Genomic DNA, 23,009 nt, shown 5'->3' with positions numbered 1-23,009 from the left:
GGACCACCTGCTCTTGCGTGGTTTCATCGATGGCTATCGGTGGAAAGGTGATGAAGATGATTATGAAGTCGTCCATGGGGGCCGGGCAAGAAATGAGGAAGGGCAGCAAGACAACCGCGGCGAGGGCGGGCGAGAATACGAAGAATCTCCAGGACATGATCACGAAGTAGATGTAGTACATAGTCATCATGTAGAAGATGCCGGACATGATGATGAGGAAGATGCCGGAGCAGACGAAGGGCATGATCATGAAGATGAAGATGCCGGAGCAGACGACGATGGACCATCGATGGGCTGGGTGCAGGACCCTCATATTCAAGAGCTGCTTCTCAAGCAGACGGATAACGCAAGAGCTGCCGCCCGAGAGAAAGCCAAGCTGGATCAACTGGAGATAGACGCGGTTACTCCATTGTATGAAGGATGCAGGCCCGAGGATATCCGCCTGAAAGTAACGCTCATGGCTCTGGAGATGAAGGTAAAACACAAAATGACGACGCATGATTCGACGAGAACATGTCATTCTGGCACAAACATTTTCCCAGGGGGAACAAATGCCCGACCAGTTTCGAGGAGGCGAAGAAAATCGTGTGTCCTCTAGATTTACCGCACGTGAAATACCATATGTGCATGAACAATTGCATCATTTATCGGGACGAGCACGCAGAGTCTACCATATGTCCGGTGTGCGGCGTCACTCGATACAAGAAGAGGAAGAAAGCTCCTCGAAAAGTGGTGTGGTACTTTCCGATCACTCCTCGTCTGCAATGGTATTTCACGGACCCTACACTAGCAAAGCTCCTGCGTTGGCACGCGGATAGGGAGGAGAAGAAGCGAGAAGATGACGAAAATGATCCGGAGATAAATAAAAAAGACAAGATGCTGAGTCACCCTAAGGATGCGAGCCAGTGGCAAGCGCTGAACTTCGAACACCCAGAATTTGGGGACGATCCAAGGAACATCGTGCTGGGCGCGAGCACCGATGGAGTCAATCCGTTTGGCAGCCATAGAAGCACACATAGCACCTGGCCTGTGTTTGTGTGGATGTACAACCTTCCCCCCTGGTTGTGCATGAAGAGGAAGTACATTCACATGAGTATGCTAATTTAAGGGCCGAAACAACCAGGGAACGACATCAGTCTGTATCTGGGGCTGCTGAAAGAGGAGCTAGACACGCTGTGGAAAATGCTAGCCAATACGTGGGACGCCACACAGAAAGAATATTTCCCTATGAGAGCCGCACTGCTCACGATGGTGCACAACTATCTCAGTTACAGATATGTCGCGGGGAAGGTGGTCCACGGATTTTCTGGATGCGTCAGGTGCATGGATGACACAACGTATCACCAACTAGATAGAGATCCCAGGTCTTCGAAAACCGTGTTCATGGGACATCGAAGGTGGCTTCGCGATGATGATCCATGGAGTAAACACAAGGATCTGTTTGATAACCCACAAGTATAGGGGATCGCAACAGCTTTCGAGGGTAGAGTATTCAACCCAAATTTATTGATTCAACACAAGGGGAGCCAAAGAATATTCTCAAGTATTTTAGCAGCTGAGTTGTCAATTCAACCACACCTGGAAACTTAGTATCTGTAGCAAAGTGTTTAGTAGCAAAGTAATATGATAGTGGTGGTAGCGGCAACAAAAGTAAAGACAGCAAAAGTAATGTTTTTGGTATTTTGTAGTGATTGTAACAGTAGTAGCGGGAAAGTAAATAAGCGAGAACCAGTATATGGAAAACTCGTAGGCACCGGATCAGTGATGGATAATTATGCCGGATGCGGTTCATCATGTAACAGTCATAACATAGGGTGACACAGAACTAGCTCCAATTCATCAATGTAATGTAGGCATGCATTCTGTATATAGTCATACATGCTTATGGAAAAGAACTTGCATGACATCTTTTGTCCTACCCTCCCGTGGCAGCGGGGTCCTATTGGAAACTAAGGGGTATTAAGGCCTCCTTTTAATAGAGAACCGGAACAAAGCATTAGCACATAGTGAATACATGAACTCCTCAAACTATGGTCATCACCGGGAGTGGTCTCGATTATTGTCACTTCGGGGTTGCCGGATCATAACACATAGTAGGTGACTATAGACTTGCAAGAGAGGATCAAGAACTCACATATATTCATGAAAACATAATAGGTTCAGATCTGAAATCATGGCACTCGGGCCCTAGTGACAAGCATTAAGCATAGCAAAGTCATAGCAACATCAATCTCAGAACATAATGGATACTAGGGATCAAACCCTAACAAAACTAACTTGATTACATGATAAATCTCATCCAACCCATCACCGTCCAGCAAGCCTACAATGGAATTACTCATGCACAGTGATGAGCATCATGAAATTGGTGATGGAGGATGGTTGATGATGACGATGGTGACGAATCCCCCTCTCCGGAGCCTCGAACGGACTCCAGATCAGCCCTCCCGAGAGGTTTTAGGGCTTGGCGGAGGCTCTGTATCATAAAACGCGATGATTTCTTCTCTCATCGAAACTCAATATATGGAGGTGGAGTTGGAGTCAGAGACGCAACAGGGAGCCCACGAGGTAGGGGGCGCGCCCTAGGGAGGGCGCCCCCACCCTCGTGAGAAGGGTGTGGGCCCCCTGGTCTTCATCTTTGGCGAGGATTTTTTATTGTTTTTTCTAAGATGTTCCGTGGAGTTTCAGGTCATTCCGAGAATATTTGTTTTCTGCACATAAAACAACATCATGGCAATTCTGCTGAAAACAGCGCCAGTCCGGGTTAGTTCCATTCAAATCATACAAGTTAGAGTCCAAAACAAGGGCAAAAGTGTTTGGAAAAGTAGATATGACGGAGACGTATCAACTCCCCCAAGCTTAAACCCTTGCTTGTCCTCAAGCAATTCAGTTGGCAAACTGAAAGAAAGAAAGAAAAACTTTTACAAACTCTGTTTGCTCTTGTTGTTGTAACTATGTCAAGCCAGCATTCAAGTTTTCAGCATAGATCATAACTAACCACATTTGCAATAATTCTCAGGTCTCACAATTACTCATATCAATAACATAATCAACTAACAAGTCATAATAATAAATCTCGGATGACAACACTTTCTCAAAACAATCATAATATGATATAGCAAGATGGTATCTCGCTAGCCCTTTCTGAGACCGCAAAACATAAATGTAGAGCACCTTTAAAGATCAAGGACTGACTAGACATTGTAATTCATGGTAAAAGAGATCCAATCATAGTCATACCCAATATAAATTAACAATGATGAATGCAAATGACGGCTATGCTCTCCAGCTAGCGCTTTTTAATAAGAGGGTGATAACTCAACATAAAGGTAAATGGATAGGCCCTTCGCAGAGGGAAGCAGGGATTTGTAGAGGTGCCAGAGCTCGGCTTTGAAATAGAGATAAATTGTATTTTGAGCGATATACTTTCATTGTCAACGTAACAACTAAGCGATGGCGATATCTTCCATGCTAAACACATTATAGGCGGTTCCCAAACAGAATGGTAAATCTTATACTCCCCTCCACCAACAGGCATCAATCCATGGCTTGCTCGAAACAACGAGTGCCTCCAACATACATCAGGTCCCAGGGGGGGTTTGTTTGCAATTAATTTTGATTTAGTTTGCATAAAGCATGGGACTGGGCATCCCAGTGACTAGCCATTTTCTCGTGAGTGAGGAGCGGAGCCACTCCTCTTGAGAATAACCCGCCTAACACGGAAGATAAGGACAGCCTTTGTTGATACATGAGCTATTCGAGCATACAAAACAGAATGTTTATTTGAAGGTTTAGAGTTTGGCACATACAAATTTACTTGGAACGGCAGGTAGATACCGCATATAGGAAGGTATGGTGGACTCATCTGGAATAACTTTGGGGTTTAAGGGATTGGATGCACAAGCAGTATTCCCGCTTAGTACAAGTGAAGGCTAGCAAAAGACTGGGAAGCGACCAACTAGAGAGCGACAACAGCCATGTACATGCATTAAAATTAATAAACATTGGATGCAAGCATGAGTAGGATATAATCCACCATGAACATAAATATCGTGAAGGCTATGTTGATTTTGTTTCAACTACAAGCGTGAACATGTGCCAAGTCAAGTCACTTAAATCATTCAAAGGAGGATACCACCCCATCATACCACATCATAATCATCTCAATAGCATGTTGGTACACAAGGTAAACCATTATAACTCATAGCTAATAAAGCATGGCACAAGCAACTATGATCTCTAATTGTCATTGCAAACATATTCATAATAAGCTGAATCAAGAACGAGGGACTCATCATATTTACAAAAACAAAAGAGGTCGAGTTCATACCAGCTTTTCTCATCTCAGTCAGTCCATCATATATCATCATAATTGCCTTTCACTTGCACGACCGAACAGTGTGGATAATAATAAGAGTGCACATGCATTGGACTAAGCTGGAATCTGCGAGCATTCAATAAACAGGAGAAGACAAGGCAATATGGGCTCTTGGTTAAATCAACAATAATGCATATAAGAGCCACTTCAACAATTTAATTATGGTCTTCTCCTACTGACCCCCAAAGAAAAGAAAAGAAATAAAACTATTTACATGGGAAAGCTCCCAACAAGCAAAAGAAGAACGGGAAATATTTTTGGGTTTTCTTTTTAATTATTACTACTACAGCAGAAAAATAAACTACTACTAATTTTTTGGTTTTTCTTAAGGTTTAACAAACACGCAAGAAGAAAGCAGGAAAAAGAAAATAAACTAGCATGGATATTACAGTGAAAAAGTATGAGCACTGACATCTAGCAATGAGTGTGTGTGAACATAAATGTAATGTCGGTGAGAAATACGTACTCCCCCAAGCTTAGGCTTTTGGCCTAAGTTGGTCTATGGCCACGGCTGGCCAGGCGGATATCCATAATAATAGTTGTTGGGGTCGTACTGTGATGAGGAAGAATAGTTGGGATCATATTGCTGTGTAGTAGTTATCGCCTGCTGAGCTGCAGCGTGAAGTCGAGCTGCCTCCGCTCTCCTCTCGTACTCTTCTGCCTCCTCTCTGGTAATAACATATCTTCCTTTTGTCTGTGAATCAAAGAAGGCAGGAGCATGGAGAGTAATACGGAAAACACGTTGTTTATCAAAAATTAAACGATATAAGAGAGGTGATTCAGGCCTCTCGACAAACTGGTGCGAAGCTATAGAGTCATAATCTAAATATGCAGGAGGCAACTCCATATCACCCTCACGAATGTCTATTTCAAGAAAATGAGCTAAGCAGGTTGCATAAATTCCTCCAAAGAAATCTCCATTATGTCTATTATGATGCAACCTACGAGCTACAATGGCTCCCATATGATAAGGTTGGTCTCCTAACATAGCACTCCTAAGAATGCTGAGATCAGGGACACACATGTGACATGCTTCATCCTTAGCATCTATGCATCTACCGATGAAGAGAGCAAAATAATGTGTAGCAGGAAAGTGAATGCTCCCTATGGTAGCCTGCGTTATATCTCTAGATTCCCCTACAGTTATACTAGCAAGAAAGTTTCTAAATTCAGATTTAGGGGGATCCCTAACACTACCCCATGATGGAAGTTCGCAAGCAGAAGTGAAATCCTCTAGGTCCATGGTATAAGATTTGTCATAAAGATCAAACATGACTGAAGGAGAATTACGCGAAGATGAATACTCAAACCTTCTCACAAATGAACTTCTGAGATCATGATACTGGGGGCATTTGTTAGCCTCAAAATCTTCAAGACCGGCATTGCGCAAATATGCCTTGAATTCTTCTTTAATTCCTGCATGGTCCATAAAATTTCCCGACGTCCATTCGCAAGGCCGTACTGGAGCGTCTCTTGGTGGATCCTCGTCAGCATTGCGCATAGCAATCCTGGGTCCTTGCTTCCTAGAGGAACCACCTTGGAACATCTTCCTAAACATATTGTTTTTCTCTGAAAAATTCTGAAATTTTTAGTAACTTCAAAATAAAAGTAAACCAACTTCAATAATATTGATAGCAACTACTCCTACAGGTGCCTAGAGCCTAAATCAAGCATTAGAACTACTTGGAACCATATAAATTTGACATGCAAGCTCAAGAACATGGTCACCTAAGCAACACAAATTTGCAAAGAATAAAGCACTAGAACAAAAACTAATTGGACCAATGGAGGAGTCACATACCAAGGAACAATCTCTCCAAGCGGTTTTGCGAGAGGTGCTTTGAGCAAGGAGATCGAAAATCATAGCAAAAGTGGCTGGAACTCGTGCTTGAGTTGGTTTTTCGGGTTTGTGTGAGATAGAGGAAGAAGATGGGTGCTGGGATAAGTGGAGGAGGGCCAACATGGGCCACGAGGCAGGGGGCGCGCCCTATAGGGGGGGGGGCGCCCACCACCCTCATGGCCAGGTGGCAGCTCCTCGCGCGGTAATTTTTGCACAGTAAATCCTCAAATATTCCCGAAAAATCATATTAAATTGGCATGTCATTCTGAGGACTTTTATTTTCGGGATATTTTTATATTGCACGGATAAGTCAGGAAACAGACAGAAAATACTATTTTTACTTTATTTAATATAAATAACAGAAAGTAAAAGTGGGGTACAGAAGTTTGTGCTTCTAGTTTCATCCATCTCATGCTCATAAAAAAGAATCCACTAATAAGGTTGATCAAGTCTTGTTAACAAACTCATTCCGATAATCATGAAACCAGAGAAATTTCGAATAACACTAAGTTACCTCAATGGGGATATGCACATCCCCAATAATAAGAATATCATATTTCTTCTTGACAGTAGGAAGAGGGAATTAAAAACCTCCAAAAATAATCGATGTAATTTTTCCAATAGAGTTGATACTATGAACTTGAGGTTGTTTCCTCGGAAAGTGTACCATATGCTCATTACCATTAACATGAAAAGTGATATTGCCTTTGTTGCAAAATAATAGCCCCTGCAGTATTAAGAAAAGGTCTTCCAAGAATAATAGACATACTATCATCCTCGGGAATATCAAATATAACAAAGTCCGTTAAAATAGTAACGTTTGCAACCACAACAGGCACATCCTCACAGATACCGACAGGTATAGCAGTTGATTTATCAGCCATTTGCAAAGATATTTCAGTAGGTGTCAGCTTATTCAAGTCAAGTCTACGATATAAAGAGAGAGGCATAACACTAACACCGGCTCCAAGATCACATAAAACAGTTTTAATATAATTTCTTTTAATGGAGCAAGGTATAGTAGGTACTCCGGGGTCTCCAAGTTTCTTTGGTATTCCACCCTTAAAATTATAATTAGCAAGCATGGTGGAAATTTGAGCTTCTGGTATCTTTCTTTTATTAGTAATGATATCCTTCATATATTTAGCATAAGGATTTGTTTTGAGCACATCAGTTAATCTCATACGCAAAAAGATAGGCCTAATCATTTCAGCAAAGCGCTCAAAATCCTCATCATCCTTTTTCTTGGATGGTTTCGGAGGAAAAGGCATGGGTTTCTGAACCCAAGGTTCCCTTTCTTTACCATGTTTCCTAGCAACAAAGTCTCTTTTATCATAATGTTGATTCATTGATTGTGGGTTATCAAGATCAACAGCAGGTTCAATTTCCACATCATTATCATTACTAGGTTGAGCATCATTATGAACATCATCATTAATATTTTTAATAGGTTCATGTTCATTACCAGATTGTGTTTCAGCATCAGACATAGAAATATCATTTGGATTATCAGGTGGTTCAGCAATAGGTTCACTAGAAGTTTGCACAGTTCTAGCATTTTTCTTCTTCTTCTTTTTAGAAGAACTAGGAACATCAATATTATTTCTTTGAGAATCTTGCTCGATTCTCTTAGGATGGCCTTCAGGATACAAAGGTTCCTGAGTCATTCTAGCCATTCTAGTAGCCACTCTAACAACATAATCATTTTTCTTACTATTCATTTCATTAAGCACTTCTTTTTGAGCCTTAAGTACTTGTTCTACTTGAGTGGTAGCCACAGAAGCATGTTTGCTAACAAGTTTAAGTTCACCTTTAATATCAGCCATATAATCACCCAAGCGTCTAATCATATAAGCATTTTCTTTTAATTATCTACCAAAATAAGCATTGAAGTCGTCTTGCTTAAACATAAAGTTATCAAACTCATCCAAGCACTGACTAGCAATTTTAGTAGGAGGGACTTCAGCTTTATCATATCTATAGAGAGAATTTACCTTTACTACCTGTGTCGGGATATCGGGATCAGGAGGTTCTTCAATAAATAAAGAATTGAGATCATATGTTTCTTCAACAGGCGGTGAATTAAGACCATGTATTTCTTCAATAGGAGGTAAATTCTTAACGTCTTCAGCTTTAATACCTTTTTCTTTCATAGATTTCTTTGCCTCTTGCATATCTTCGGGACTGAGAAATAGAACACCTCTCTTCTTCGGAGTTGGTTTAAGAATAGGCTCAGTAATTGGAGCAGGAGCTGGCTCAGGAGGTGGCTCAGGAGGTGCCCAATTATTTTCATTTGTCAACATATTATTCAATAGGATTTCAGCTTCATCCGGTGTTCTTTCCCTGAAAAGAGAACCAACACAACTATCCAGGTAATCTCTGGAAGCATCGGCTAGTCCATTATAAAAGATATCAAGTATTTCAGGTTTCTTAAGAGGATGATCAGGTGTCAGTATCAAAACTGGCAGATCTCGGGTAAGGGGTCCCGAACTGTGCGTCTAAGGCGGATGGTAACAGGAGGCAGGGGACACGATGTTTTACCCAGGTTCGGGCCCTCTTGATGGAGGTAAAACCCTATGTCCTGATTGATTAATATTGATGATATGGGTAGTACAAGAGTAGATCTACCACGAGATCGAAGAGGCTAAACCCTAGAAGCTAGCCTATGGTATGGTTGTATGTTGTAGTTGTTGTCCTACGGACTAAAACCCTCCGGTTTATATAGACACTAGAGAGGGTTAGGGTTACACAAGGTCGGTTACAAAGGAGGAGATATCCATATCCGTATTGCCTAGCTTGCCTTCCACGCCAAGTAGAGTCCCATCCGGACACGAGACGAAGTCTTCAATCTTGTATCTTCATAGTCCAACAGTCCGGCCAAAGGATATAATCCGGCTGTCCGGAGACCCCCTAATCCAGGACTCCCTCAGTAGCCCCTGAACCAGGCTTCAATGATGATGAGTCCGGCACGCAGTATTGTCTTCGGCATTGCAAGGCGGGTTCCTTCTCCGAATACATCACAGAAGAATTTGAATACAAGTATAGTGTCCGACCCTGCAAAATAAGTTCCACATACCACCGCAGAGAGAATAATATTTTCACAAATCTAATTTGCTGACTTGTTTTGGCAACAAGACATTATGCCATGGCCCAGTGATTATTTGAATCGTTTCCTTTAACTAGCCCCGCACATAACGCGAGGCAGTTTTTTGACACGTCTTGTCAAAGCAAAGATCGTGTCCACTTATTACGGTATTCTCATCAATACGGGCGTGGGTAACCCAACCGCGCCATCGATTACGACGCTTGGGGGATAAGCGAGTTTTACCAGGCTAGTGGGGATGCTTAGTTTCGTCCGCCCATATAAAGGGATAAGGATTCACCTTTCCATCCACGCCTTCTTCCTCCTTTGCTCATCCGTTTTCGCACACTCGAGCTCTAGCACCCAAGTCCGTACTTCCCACCTCAACCTTCTCCAACCATGTCCGGAGCGGGAGGCAGGTGGATGGTCTCCTCCGCCATGGAGGGAGACATCAAGAAGCTGAGGAGAGCCGGATACCTGTCCGACGACATCGCGTACCGGCTCTCAGATGAGGGGCAGCTCATCCCCACCCCCAGGCCCCATGAGAGGGTAGTGTTCCTCACCCATTTCCTCCGCGGACTGGGATTCCCTCTCCACCCATTCGTCTGGGGGCTCATGTTCTACTACGGCCTGGATTTCCACGATCTGGCCCCGAACTTCATCCTCAACATCTCGGCGTTTATCGTCGTGTGCGAGGCCTTCCTCCGCATCAAGCCCCACTTCGGCTTATGGCTGAAGACCTTCAATGTGAAGCCAAAGGTTGTGGGCGGCCGCCAGGCGGAGTGCGGAGGTGCCATGGTGGGCAAAATGCCCAACGTTACATGGCTCGAGGGCTCCTTTGTGGAAACCATAAAGGGGTGGAAATCGGGGTGGTTCTACATCACCGAGCCGCGTGACCCTACATGGGCAGTGGCCCCCGAGTTCCAATCTGGCATCCCCATGCGGCTCACCTCCTGGAAAGAGAAGGGCCTGTCCTGGGGTAGTTCGGGAGAGCTGACCGGACTCCAAACATGTATTCAAAACATGGTGAACAAGAAGCTCAAACTTGTCAACGTAGTCCAGGTCATGCTCCACCGCCGGATCCTCCCGTGCCAACAACGGGACTTTAACTTGTGGGAGTTCGACCCGACGCAACACCGAACTCTGAACAGGCTCTTCGACACAACTCACAAAGATGCCTGGAAGGTGCTGTTCAAAAGCGCCGAGGTCCCCCCTCCCATTACTGAGGATCGCGGATTCAGTGTGAAGCGCCAAGCCAGTGCGGTAAGCTGCTTTACCTTTCACAGGATACTTATTTTTTATAGATTGACTCCATGCGGGATCTAAACTCTCGTACCTTTGACAGGACTGGCAGGAGATAGCCGGACAAATTGATTGTCTGGCTCCTTTGCCCGAAGGCCCAGCAGACACTCTTCTGGTGAAGATGCTGACTCCGGCTCCTTATACAGTGCCGGAGAAGACCAAGAAGGCCAAGGGAACCCGAAGGAGTTCCCGACGCCAGGCGTCGTCGGACTCACCGTCCGATGACTCTGCGGCGCACTCCTCCCCCGAAGACGAGGAAGAAGAAGAAGATGCTCCCCCTCCAGTTGGGGGAGATAAGAAAAGGAAGGCCGCCCCAACTGGGGGGGCCGAGGGGTCCAAGAAGGGGAGAACTCTCCTTCCGGACTACTCTACCACCGCCGCCGACGGCGAAGACGAGTGGCTGCCCGGGGCCAAGCCCCCCGGGGAAGTCGTAAGTATTCGGATACCATAGTAAGTCATAGTATTCCTTTGCCGCACTACTTTACCTAACGCCGGAATATGATTATGCAGGCCGCCCCGAGCCCGTATCGATGTATCATCGGACGGCTCCCTGGGCTCGCCGGACATGGATAGCGATCCAGTTTCGACCGCCACCTCCCCCTATCCTGCGGACGACGCTGAGCTGCTGTCTCACGAGGCACCGGGTCGAGGGGAGGCAGTCCCGGAGGCGCCTCAAGGCGGCCTCCCGGACTCTGGGAGCCTAGGGGACAAGGCCCCTGAGAGCTCTGAGTTCGGCCCTCAGCCGAACACCGCACTGGAACCTCCAGTGGTTCCGGGCTCGGGCAGGCGACCTCCTTCTAAGAGGGGCAAGACGCCTGTGCCGATGACCTCTGTCCATCCAGAGGTGCTGGACAATCTGCTGGAAGCGCTTCACGGCACTTCCATCGACGAGGAGCACCGTACTATTATGAGTGCGATGGTCCAGAAGGTTCAGTCCACCAAGAGCGGATTGACTGAAGCCTGTGCTAGCCTTCTAACAGGCTTTGAGGTAAGTGTTTTAAAATATAGGAAAAATATTACCGCATAGGCAGTAGCCCCTGATGCTTTGTTCGGTGTTCACAAAGAAAATCCGAACAGAGGATCAAATAATATCACAGGAGTCTAATATAAGTATGTCAATATGCGTATGCAGGCCTCGCTACTGGCGTTCGCCGCACTGACTGCGGAGGTTGCTGTACTGAAGCAGGACCTCGAGGGGTCCAAGAAAGAGCTCGGCCTTGCCAAGAGGCAGCTCAAGGAGAACAAGGGTAAGTAATACCCTGTCTATAGATATGTATATATGAAAAAAAGACGCGATTACAAAATGACAGGATCATCGTATATCTGCCAGGGGCCACGACCGAGGTGGCGACCCTGAAGCAAGCGCTAACCAAGGCCGAAGATAAAGCGGCCAAGGAGCGCACCGAGCGGGAAAAGCAAGAGGCTTGGGTGGGCGAGGTGCAGCAAGAGCTCCAGGATCTCGTGACGAAGTACGAGGCGTTGGAGCTTGACTCGAAGACGCGATAGTCTGAGCTTGCCGCGGCCCTCGAGAGCGCGAAAAGTGCCAAGGCCAAAGCCCAAAAGGCCCTCCAGGAGATCGACGCGATGAAGAAGATAGTGGCGGGTAAGGCATTCTATATGCAGAGCAAGCATGCAAAAGTAAATTACCGATTACTTACCCGAATTCAGAGCTCTCCAGGAGCATTCGCAGATTTGCCCCGCAGCGTGTCGGATGCCGCACAGTTTTACCAGGCCGAGGAGGGAAGCTCAACGGAGAAGCTGTTCTTGTCTCAGTATACTGGGACCGAACACCCGATGCCTCTGAGCGACCAGCTAAAGTAGCTGGTCGAGCTGCACAAGGCGGCCGAACAGGCCATGAAGGGCCTTATAGTCCGGCTGTGGCCTGGCGACGCCCTTCCGAACAGCTACTTTGGCCTGGTGAGGCGGCTTGTGGATGCTTGTCCATGGCTGGAGGTCGTCAAGCGGTCCGCCTGCATCGAAGGTGCACGCCGAGCTTTCGCCCATGTGAAGGTGCAGTGGGCCAAGCTAGACGTTGTGAAGCTGATCAAGGAAGGGCCGCCGTAGGGCAAAGAGCATCGCACCCCTGAAATTTATTATGAGGGTGTCCTGAAGGGTGCCGGTCTTGTAGCGGACGAATGTTCCAAGGATGTAATATTTGAGTAAACTTGCTCGTGTGATCCTATATAATGAAAACTTGTTTCATATGCGCTATGCAAAGCTTGTGTGAAATTAAAATATTACCTTCTGTTTGGCCGTTTATCCAATCTGAGAGATGGCTAGTCCTCGGCTTCTGCCCCCATGCCACGAGTGCTGGGGTGTTCGGGATAAACCTGAGCACTCTTGTTCCCATATTTGGGTCCTTCGAGGGAGGTGCTCAGCACAACAAACAAGGCAACCGGACTAATAATGCTTTATCACTCTCACTTAGCCATAGAATTCTATAATTTTAAATTTCGGTGAAGCCCCTGGTATTCGGAAGGCCGAATTCGGGGCGCGATACATGCCTTTAAGCCGGACAGGGCCGACCCCTCGCCCTAAGCGGCATAAGTCTTTAGGGACTCGAAAACCTCGCCGAACAGCAACCAGTCTCTTGCCGCATCATGATAGTCAGTTTTAGCTTTCTCTACTGAGGTGCTAAGCCCGGCAGAACCGGGGCACAATCATAGTAGTTCTCCTAGCGCTACCTTAGCTGATAGAGCGGAACGTAAGGTACCAAAACATAGGAGCCGGGCAAACCCAACATTTGACCAAAGACATGATTCAGAGCTGATGCATATAATGCTATAAGTTCGGGGTGCCGCACTTGTGGAAGTGTTCGGACTTTTCACACCATATTGTGGGGTACGTAAGCCCCTGGTGTATTGGCCGTACCAAAGTGTACGGTTGCAAGGCGTCGTTAATGAACACATATATATATAACAAGAATGCAATAATAGTCGTAATGTTATGCATTGTTTACTAAAAATGTGCATTAAAGCAAAATGATACAGATAGTGCGATTAGCAAAGAGTAGGACTATGTACCTTCCAAGGGCAAGCTGAGGAATAGTATTAAATCAAATATTTCACTCGTTATTGTAATCGACCTAAGAATTCTGTGGTGTGACATAGCTGTCTGCCTCCTTGGTTGCTGCATCATGTCTTCGGCAATAGTGCTGCCGGACAGGGTTTCCAGATATTAAGGTCTTGAAAAAGAGAAAAATAACCAAACGGGAAAGCCCCTAGTGTGGTTTAAGCCGCGTCTTGGGGCGTGCCGCAGTGTGCCCCCCTCCCCACCCGTGCCCATGGTATTTTTAATGAGTAATTATGTACACGTGGCACGAGTTTCGCCGTTTGGCTGAGACTGGGGTGGGGGCCGCATTGCTATGCGAGCTCAGATCGCGCCAGGCGGTCGAGTTGCCGATTGCTTCGAGCGCGCTTGAAGGTGTCCGGGTCTTGGAACGCCGAACTGGTGGATTGCCTTGAGAGGCTGTTTTGCGCTTCTGCTGCGAGGGCCGCAGTGTGCTCCTCTGTTCGGAGAGAGTGCTCTGTGTTTCCATTGACTGTAATAACCCCGCGAGGTCCTGGCATCTTGAGCTTGAGGTATGCATAATGCGGTACCGCATTGAATCTTGCAAATGCGGTTCGCCCGAGCAATGCATGATAACCACTGCAGAATGGGACTATATCGAAGATTAACTCTTCGCTTCAGAAGTTATCCGGGGATCCGAAGACCACTTCCAGTGTAATTGAGCCTGTGCAATGGGCCTCTATGCCTGGAATGATGCCCTTAAATGTCGTTTTTGTGGGTTTGATCCTTGAGGGGTCTATACCCATTTTGCGCACTGTGTCCTGATAAAGCAGGTTCAGGCTGCCGCCGCCATCCATAAGGACTTAAGTGAGATGAAATCCATCAATGATTGGGTCCAGAACCAGTGCAGCGAATCCGCCATGACGGATACTAATGGGATGGTCCCTGCGATCGAAAGTGATCGGATAGGAGGACCATGGGTTGAACTTTGGGGCGACTGGTTCCAACGCATATACGTTCGTGACCGCACGCTTCCGCTCCCTCTTGGGGATGTGGGTTGCGTATATCATGTTCACCATCCGCACTTGTGGGGGAAACCTCTTCTGTCCTCCGGTCTGTGGCTGCCGGGGCTCCTCCTCGTCATCGCTATGTGGCCCCTTGTCCTTGTTTTCGGCAATTAACTTGCCGGCCTGCTTGAACACCCAACAATCCCTGTTAGTGTGATTGGCTAGCTTTTTTGGGTGCCGTGTATTTGACACGAGCGATCGAGTATACGGTCCAAGCTGGACGGATCCGGCATACTTTGTTTGAATGGCTTTTTTCGCTGACCGGGTTTAGAGCCTTTGAATCCGGCGTTGACTGCCGTATCCTCGGTATTATCGCTGTTAATGCGGCGCTTATGTTTGTTGCGACGTGACCTGCTATTGCCGTCCTTGGTATCCGAAGTACCATGGTTCTTTGATATGTTATTACGCGAGCCAGCCAACTGTCTTCTCCCACAGAAAAGCGGGTCATGAGTGTCGTGAGGGCTGCCATAGATTTCGGCTTTTCCTGACCAAGGTGCCGGGCTAGCCATTCATCGCGGATGTTGTGTTTGAAAGCCGCTAGGGCCTCTGCATCCGGACAGTCGACAATTTGATTTTTCTTTGTTAGGAACCGAGTCCAGAATTGCCTGGCCGATTCTTCTGGCTGCTGAATTATGTGGCTCAAGTCATCGGCATCTGGTGGCCGCACATAAGTGCCCTGAAAGTTGTCAAGGAATGCGGCTTCCAGATCTTCCCAACAACTGATGGACTCGGCTGGCAAGCTGTTAAGCCAATGTCGCGCTGGTCCCTTGAGCTTTAGTGGGAGGTATTTGATGGCGTGTAAGTCATCACCGCGGGCCATGTGGATGTGGAGGAGGAAATCCTCAATCCATACTGCGGGATCTATTGTGCCGTCGTATGATTCAATATTTACAGGTTTGAAACATTCTGGGATTTGATGATCCATTACTTCATCTGTGAAGCATAAGGGGTGTGCGGCGCCTCTGTATTGGGCTATATCGCAACGCAGCTCGAATGGGTCTTGCCCGCTGTGTTTGGCCCGACCGGATTTGCTTTTACTGTATCCGACATGACGTTTATCGTCTCGCAGAGTGGCGTGCCCTCATGATCCATAGATCGATCTTGCATGCTTTGCTTTGTCCTCCAATATGTCTCGCAGGTCTGGCGTATCTCCCCATGCCTTTTTATTTGAATGGCGTCGGGGTGCAGGCTGAGTTTTTGGCTGGAATGCCTCTCTATCGCGGCCACGAGGTGGCCGATCAGCCATATCATACGCTTCTTCCTCCAGTCGGGGTAGCAACCTGCACTTTGGGTAACTCTTGGAGGGGCGCTCGAGTTTATATTCCTCGGCCGCGAGGACTTCAGTCCATCTGTCAGCTAGCTGATCCTGATCAGCTTGAAGCTGCTGCTGCTTTTTCTTAAGGCTATTTGCCGTGGCTATAAGCCGGCGTTTGAAGCGCTCTTGTTCGACGGGATCCTCTGGCACAGTGAATTCGTTGTCGCCGAGGCTTGCCTCGTCTTTGGAGGGGGGCATGTAATTATCATCCTCCTCTTCTCCATCTTCCGCTCTGTCAGGAGGGATGGCTCCTCCATCCTCCTGCTCTAAATCTTGCTGGAGGGGATTGTTGTTGTCTTCGGCACTATCCGGAGTATTATTATCTCCTGTGCCGGTATCACCACTTTTCCTTTGGCGGGACTTAGAGCGGCGCCGCTGACGTCGGCGCTTGTGTTGCTTCTTGGAGGGGTCATCCTTTGCTATCTCGTCGCCATTGCCTTCTTTGAGTGTATCCACCATGTATATATCGTATGATGAGGTGGCTGTCCAGTGCCCTATGGGCGGTGGTTCCTCTTCGCCTCCCGCACGTCGTCCATACCGTCGATGTCTTCGGAGTCGAAGTCGAGCATGTCGGTTAAGTCATCGACAGTGGCTACTAAGTGGGTGGTGGGTGGGCCTCGAATTTCTTCGTCGTCCGCATCCCAGTCCTGCCGGACATAGTTCGGCCAGGATCCTCCTGACAAGGAGAGAGACTTTAATGAGTTCAATATGTCGCCAAAGGGCAAGTGCTGAAAAATATCCGCGGAGGTAAACTCCATGATCGGCGCCCAATCGGATTCGACAGGAACGGGCGCAGGCGGTTCGGAGTCCGTGGCTGGAGAAAGATCCGGCAGTTTAACAGCACGGCTCTCGTGCAAGGTAAGGTCGATGTTTGGCTCGATCACCGCTGAGGGTAAGGCCTCCGTGGCGGGGTCTATCCACCCGTCCATGGATGGCACAACTGGCTCTGAATTGAGGGTTGGAGCGGCTGCTTGTGCGATATCCTGGACACTGTCCGATGGTAGAGCTAAATTGTACTCATCGTGACCGCGTGACGCACAAGGCAGAGGCTCGAATCCGTCGAAGATCAAGTCTCCACGGATATCGGCCGTGTAGTTTAAGCTTCCAAACCTGACCTGGTGGCCAAGGGCGTAACTTTCAATCTGCTCCAGATGGCCAAGCGAATTGGCCCGCAGTGCAAAGCTACCGAACACAAAGATCTGTCCGGGAAGAAAAGTCTCACCCTGGACTGCATCGCCATCGATGATAGTAGGAGCCATCAAGCCTAACGGTGACAGCACAGAGGAACTCTCAATGAAAGCACCAATGTCGGTATCAAAACTGGTGGATCTCGGGTAGGGGGTCCCGAACTGTGCGTCTAAGGCGGATGGTAACAGGAGGCAGGGGACACGATGTTTTACCCAGGTTCGGGCCCTCTTGATGGAGGTAAAACCCTACGTCCTGCTTGATTAATATTGATGATATGGGTAGTACAAGAGTAGATCTACCACGAGATCAGAGAGGCTAAACCCTAGAAGCTAGCCTATGGTATGATTGTATGTTGTAGTTGTTGTTGTCCTACGGACTAAAACCCTCCGATTTATATAGACACTGGAGAGGGTTAGGGTTACACAAGGTCGATTACAAAGGAGGAGATATCCATATCCGTATTGCCTAGCTTGCCTTCCACGCCAAGTAGAGTCCCATCCGGACACGAGACGAAGTCTTCAATCTTGTATCTTCATAGTCCAACAGTCCGGCCAAAGGATATAATCCGGCTGTCCGGAGACCCCCTAATCCAGGAATCCCTCATCAAGCAAAGCATTAAGTAACTTGAGAAGCCTCCCCCAAGCTTGTGGGAGACTCTCTTCTTTAATTTGCACGAAGTTGTATATTTCCCTCCAAGCAGCTTGTTTCTTATGAGCAGGGAAATATTCAGCAGAGAAGTAATAAATCATATCCTGGGGACTACGCACACAACCAGGATCAAGAGAATTAAACCATATCTTAGCATCACCCTTTAATGAGAACGGAAATATTTTGAGTATATAAAAGTAACGCGATCTCTCATCATTAGTGAATAGGGCAGCTATATCATTTAACTTAGTAAGATGTGCCACAACAGTTTTAGATTCATAGCCATAAAACGGATTAGTTTCAACCAAAGTAATTATATCAGGATCAACAGAGAATTCATAATCCTTATCAGGAACACATATATGTGAAGTAGAAAAAGCAGGGTTAGGTCTAATTTTATCTCTAAGTGATTCTTTGTTCCATTTAATTAATAACCTCTTAAGCTCATATCTATCTTTGCAAGCAAAAATAGCGGCAGAAGATTCCATATCAAAAAGATAACCCTCAGGAATAACAGGCATATTTTCATCATCACTATCATCATTGTATTCAGATTCAATAATTTCTTTTTCTCTGGCCCTAGCAATTTGTTCATCAAGAAATTCACTAAGGGGCACAGTAGTATCAGGCATAGAAGCAGTTTCATCATAAGTATCATGCATAGCAGAAGTGACATCATCAATAACATGTGACATATCAGAACGAATAATAGAAGCAGGTGTAGGTGTCGCTAACTTACTCATAACAAAAGGTGAATCAAGTGCAGAGCTAGATGGCAGTTCCTTACCTCCCCTCGTAGTTGAGGGATAGATCTTGGTTTTTGGATCTCTCAAGTTCTTCATAGTGTCCAGCAGATATAAATCCCAAGTGACTCAAAGAATAGAGCTATGCTCCCCGGCAACGGCGCCAGAAATTAGTCTTGATAACTCACAAGTATAGGGGATCGCAACATCTTTCGAGGGTAGAGTATTCAACCCAAATTTATTGATTCGACACAAGGGGAGCCAAAGAATATTCTCAAGTATTAGCAGCTGGGTTGTCAATTCAACCACACCTGGAAACTTAGTATCTGCAGCAAAGTGTTTAGTAGCAAAGTAATATGATAGTGGTGGTAGTGGCAGCAAAAGTAAAGACATCAAAAGTAATGTTTTTGGTATTTTGTAGTGATTGTAACAGTAGCAGCGGGAAAGTAAATAAGCGAGAACTAGTATATGGAAAACTCGTAGGCACCGGATCAGTGATGGATAATTATGCCGGATGCGGTTCATCATGTAATAGTCATAACATAGGGTGACACAGAACTAGCTCCAATTCATCAATGTAATGTAGGCATGTATTTCGTATATAGTCATATGTGCTTATGGAAAAGAACTTGCATGACATCTTTTGTCCTACCCTCCCGTGGCAGCGGGGTCCTATTGGAAACTAAGGGATATTAAGGCCTTCTTTTAATAGAGAACCGGAACAAAGCATTAGCACATAGTGAATACATGAACTCCTCAAACTATGGTCATAACCGGGAGTGGTCCCGATTATTGTCACTTCGGGGTTGCCGGATCATAACACATAGTAGGTGACTATAGACTTGCAAGATAGGATCAAGAACTCACATATATTCATGAAAACATAATAGGTTCAGATCTGAAATCATGGCACTCGGGCCCTAGTGACAAGCATTAAGCATAGCAAAGTCATAGCAACATCAATCTCAGAACATAATGGATACTAGGGATCAAACCCTAACAAAACTAACTCGATTGCATGATAAATCTCATCCAACCCATCACCGTCCAGCAAGCCTACGATGGAATTACTCACGCACGGCGGTGAGCATCATGAAATTGGTGATGGAGGATGGTTGATGATGATGACGACGATGAATCCCCCTCCCCGGAGCCCCAAACGGACTCCAGACCAGCCCTCCCGAGAGGTTTTAGGGCTTGGCGGCGGCTCCGTATCATAAAACGTGATGATTTCTTCTCTCTGATTTTTTTCTCATCGAAACTCAACATATGGAGGTGGAGTTGGAGTCGGAGACGTAACAAGGGGCCCACGAGGTAGGGGGCGCGCCCTAGGCACGCGCGCGCAGGGGGGGCGCCCCCCACCCTCGTGAGAAGGGTGTGGGCCCCCTGGTCTTCATCTTTGGCGAGGATTTTTTATTGTTTTTTCTAAGATGTTCCGTGGAGTTTCAGGTCATTCCAAGAATATTTGTTTTCTACACATAAAACAACATCATGGCAATTTTGCTGAAAACAACGTCAGTCCGGGTTAGTTCCATTCAAATCATACAAGTTAGAGTCCAAAGCAAGGGCAAAAGTGTTTGGAAAAGTAGATACGACGGAGACGTATCACTGTTCGATGGTGAAACCGAACCCCGAAGACGCCCGCGTACGAGGAGCGGCAAGGAAATAGACGAGCTGTTGAAAAAGTGGAAAGAGTGCCCGAAGCAGGGAAAGAAGCGAAAGGCGCCAGAGCCGCTGCTGAAGGTATGGAAAACGAGGTGTGTTTTCTGGGACTTGCCGTACTGGAAGATCCTCCGTGTGCCTCATAGCCTTGATGTCATGCATATAACGAAGAACGTGCACGAGAGTCTGCTTGGTACCCTTCTCAACATGCCAGAGAGGACCAAAGATGGCCGAAAGCAAGGGCAGACTTGAAATCAATGGGCATCAGGGAGGAGCTTCATGCTAATGATGATGATGATGATGAGGCGAAGTAGGACACGAAAGGTCGTCGCAGAGGCAAAAAAGCCAAGAAGACCGGAAATGACTACCCTCCCGCGTGCTTCACTCTAAGTTAGGAGGAGATCGATCAATTTTTCACCTGCCTCGTAGGAGTAAAACTTCCTTACGGTTACGCGGGAAGATAAGCAGATACCTAGACTCAACGAAGCAGAAGTTCAGCGGGATGAAGTCTCACGACTGTCACGTGCTGATAACGCAGATACTTCCAGTTGCAATCCGTGGGATCATGGACGCACACGTCCGTGAAATGCTATTTGGCCTATGCAACTTTTTCGACATCATCTCTCGGAAGTCGGTTGGCATGAGGCAACTTAGAAGGCTACATGAAGAGATCGTGGTGATACTATGCAAGCTTGAGATGTACTTCCCACCCGCATTCTTCGATGTTATGGTGCATCTGCTGGTCCATATCGTGGAGGATATCATCCAATCCGGGCCGACGTCTGCACAACATGATGCGGTTCGAAAGGATGAATGGTGTCGTCAAAGTATACGTTCGCAACATGTCACGTCCACAGGGAAGCATAGCTAGGGGCTTTCTGACCGAAGAGTGCATCTCCTACTGCACGAATTATCTAGGCATCGAGAACCTCGTTGGTCTGCCCGTCAACAAGCACCTCGGCAGGCTCGCTGGATGGGGTCACCGCGATGGTCGCCGCAAAATGCATGTCGACTTCGAGGGTCGACTCGCTGACTTTGAAAGAGCAAACCTAGTCGCGCTACAACACATAGACGTGGTCGATCCTTGGGTGGTAGAGCACAAAACCTTTATTGAGAAGACGTACAATGATCAAGGCCAACAGAGGACGGATGGAGATATAATCAAAGAGCACAACTCATGTTTCACGCGTTGGTTCAAGGAGAATCTTCTGTCGTACCCTTTACATGAGGATTCTTCTGCGGAAGAAAAACTCATATTCGCCTTGTCACAGGGCGCCGAGCATAACCTGATGACCTATGAGGCGTACGATATCAATGGCTACACATTCTACACCAAGGACAAGGACATGAAGAGCGATGGTTATCAGAACTCCGGGGTAATGACGGAATCCTACACCGGTAACGACAAGGACAGATACTACAGAAGGATCGAGGAGATCTCGGAGCTGAGCTACGCTGGAGAGAAGGTCCCGATGTTCCGTGTCAGATGGGCCAAGAGCGTCCTAAAAGAAGACCGGTATTTCACCACCATGGTTATACCCGAAGCCAAATCCAAGACCGCGGGCGCAAACGTCACCGCGAAAAATGAGCCATGGGTACTGGCTTCCCAAGTGGACCAATGCTTCTTCATTACCGACCCGTTAAAGCCCAGTCGTGTTGTCGTGAGGAGAGGCAAAAGGAAGATCATTGGAATGGATGAAGTCGCCAATGAGCAAGACTTCGACAAGTACGGCGACCCGAAGATGGAACATGACGGCGACGATGAAGTGCCATACACCACAAGAAGAAGCAGGACCACCCTACCTAAAGGACGTCCGTTCAACAGAAGAACTCAATTTGCGAAAAAGAAGGGCAAGAAGATTGTGAAAAGATAGCTAGTTAAGATCGATTGTATTTAAATCGTAGTCTTCATTTCTCGATTGTATTTCGACATATGGAAATGGGCGGCACTTTTTGAATTCATGAATATTTTGAAATCTGATGGTATTTTTTCATATTCATAAATGTTTTCTAAAAATTATTAGATGCAAGTAAAAATCCAAAAAATAACAAATTTGATGATATTTTTTCATATTCATAAATGTTTTCATATTCATATTTTTTGATAAATGTTTTGAAATCTGATGATATTTTTCCACATTCATAAATGTTTTCAAATTTGATCGTCATTTTCTAAAAAGTTATTAGATGCAACTAAAAATCCAAAAAAAAGTTTGTAATGGCGCACCAGGGGAGGGTGCGCCATTGCTATGAAGGTATTTATGGCGCACCCGAATGAGGTGCGCCATTGATATACAAATTTTTATTTATATTTATTCTTGTATTTTATTTTTCAGTGTTCCTTTTTCTGCTTAAATTTCATGGGCATTTTTTAAATTCATGAATATTTTTTCAAATTTGATGATATTTTTTTCATATTCATAAATGTTTTACCAATTCACAATGAATGCAACTAAAAATCCAAAAAAAATTACTAATGGCGCACGGCTAGGTGGTGCGCCATTGCTATAAAAAAACTATGGTGCGCCATTGCTATCCAAAAAAAGTTACTAATGGCGCACCGCTAGGTGGTGCGCCATTGCTATCCCTCCCTCGACTAAAATCCCAACCCCCAATCTCACATCTCTCTCAGCCCCCCACTACGCGCCGCTGCCCCGACCCACTGCGCCGCCGCCCCTACGTGCGCCGCCACCCCCGCGCCCCCGCCGCCTCCTTCTCCCCATCCTCCCCTTCCCCCGCACCCTCCCCCGCTCCACCTCGCCGCCAACGACCCCC

This window comes from Triticum dicoccoides, chromosome 7A, assembly GCF_002162155.2.
Source record: "Triticum dicoccoides isolate Atlit2015 ecotype Zavitan chromosome 7A, WEW_v2.0, whole genome shotgun sequence".
Classification (NCBI taxonomy): domain Eukaryota; kingdom Viridiplantae; phylum Streptophyta; class Magnoliopsida; order Poales; family Poaceae; genus Triticum; species Triticum dicoccoides.
Note: the sequence above shows the minus strand (reverse complement) of the source record.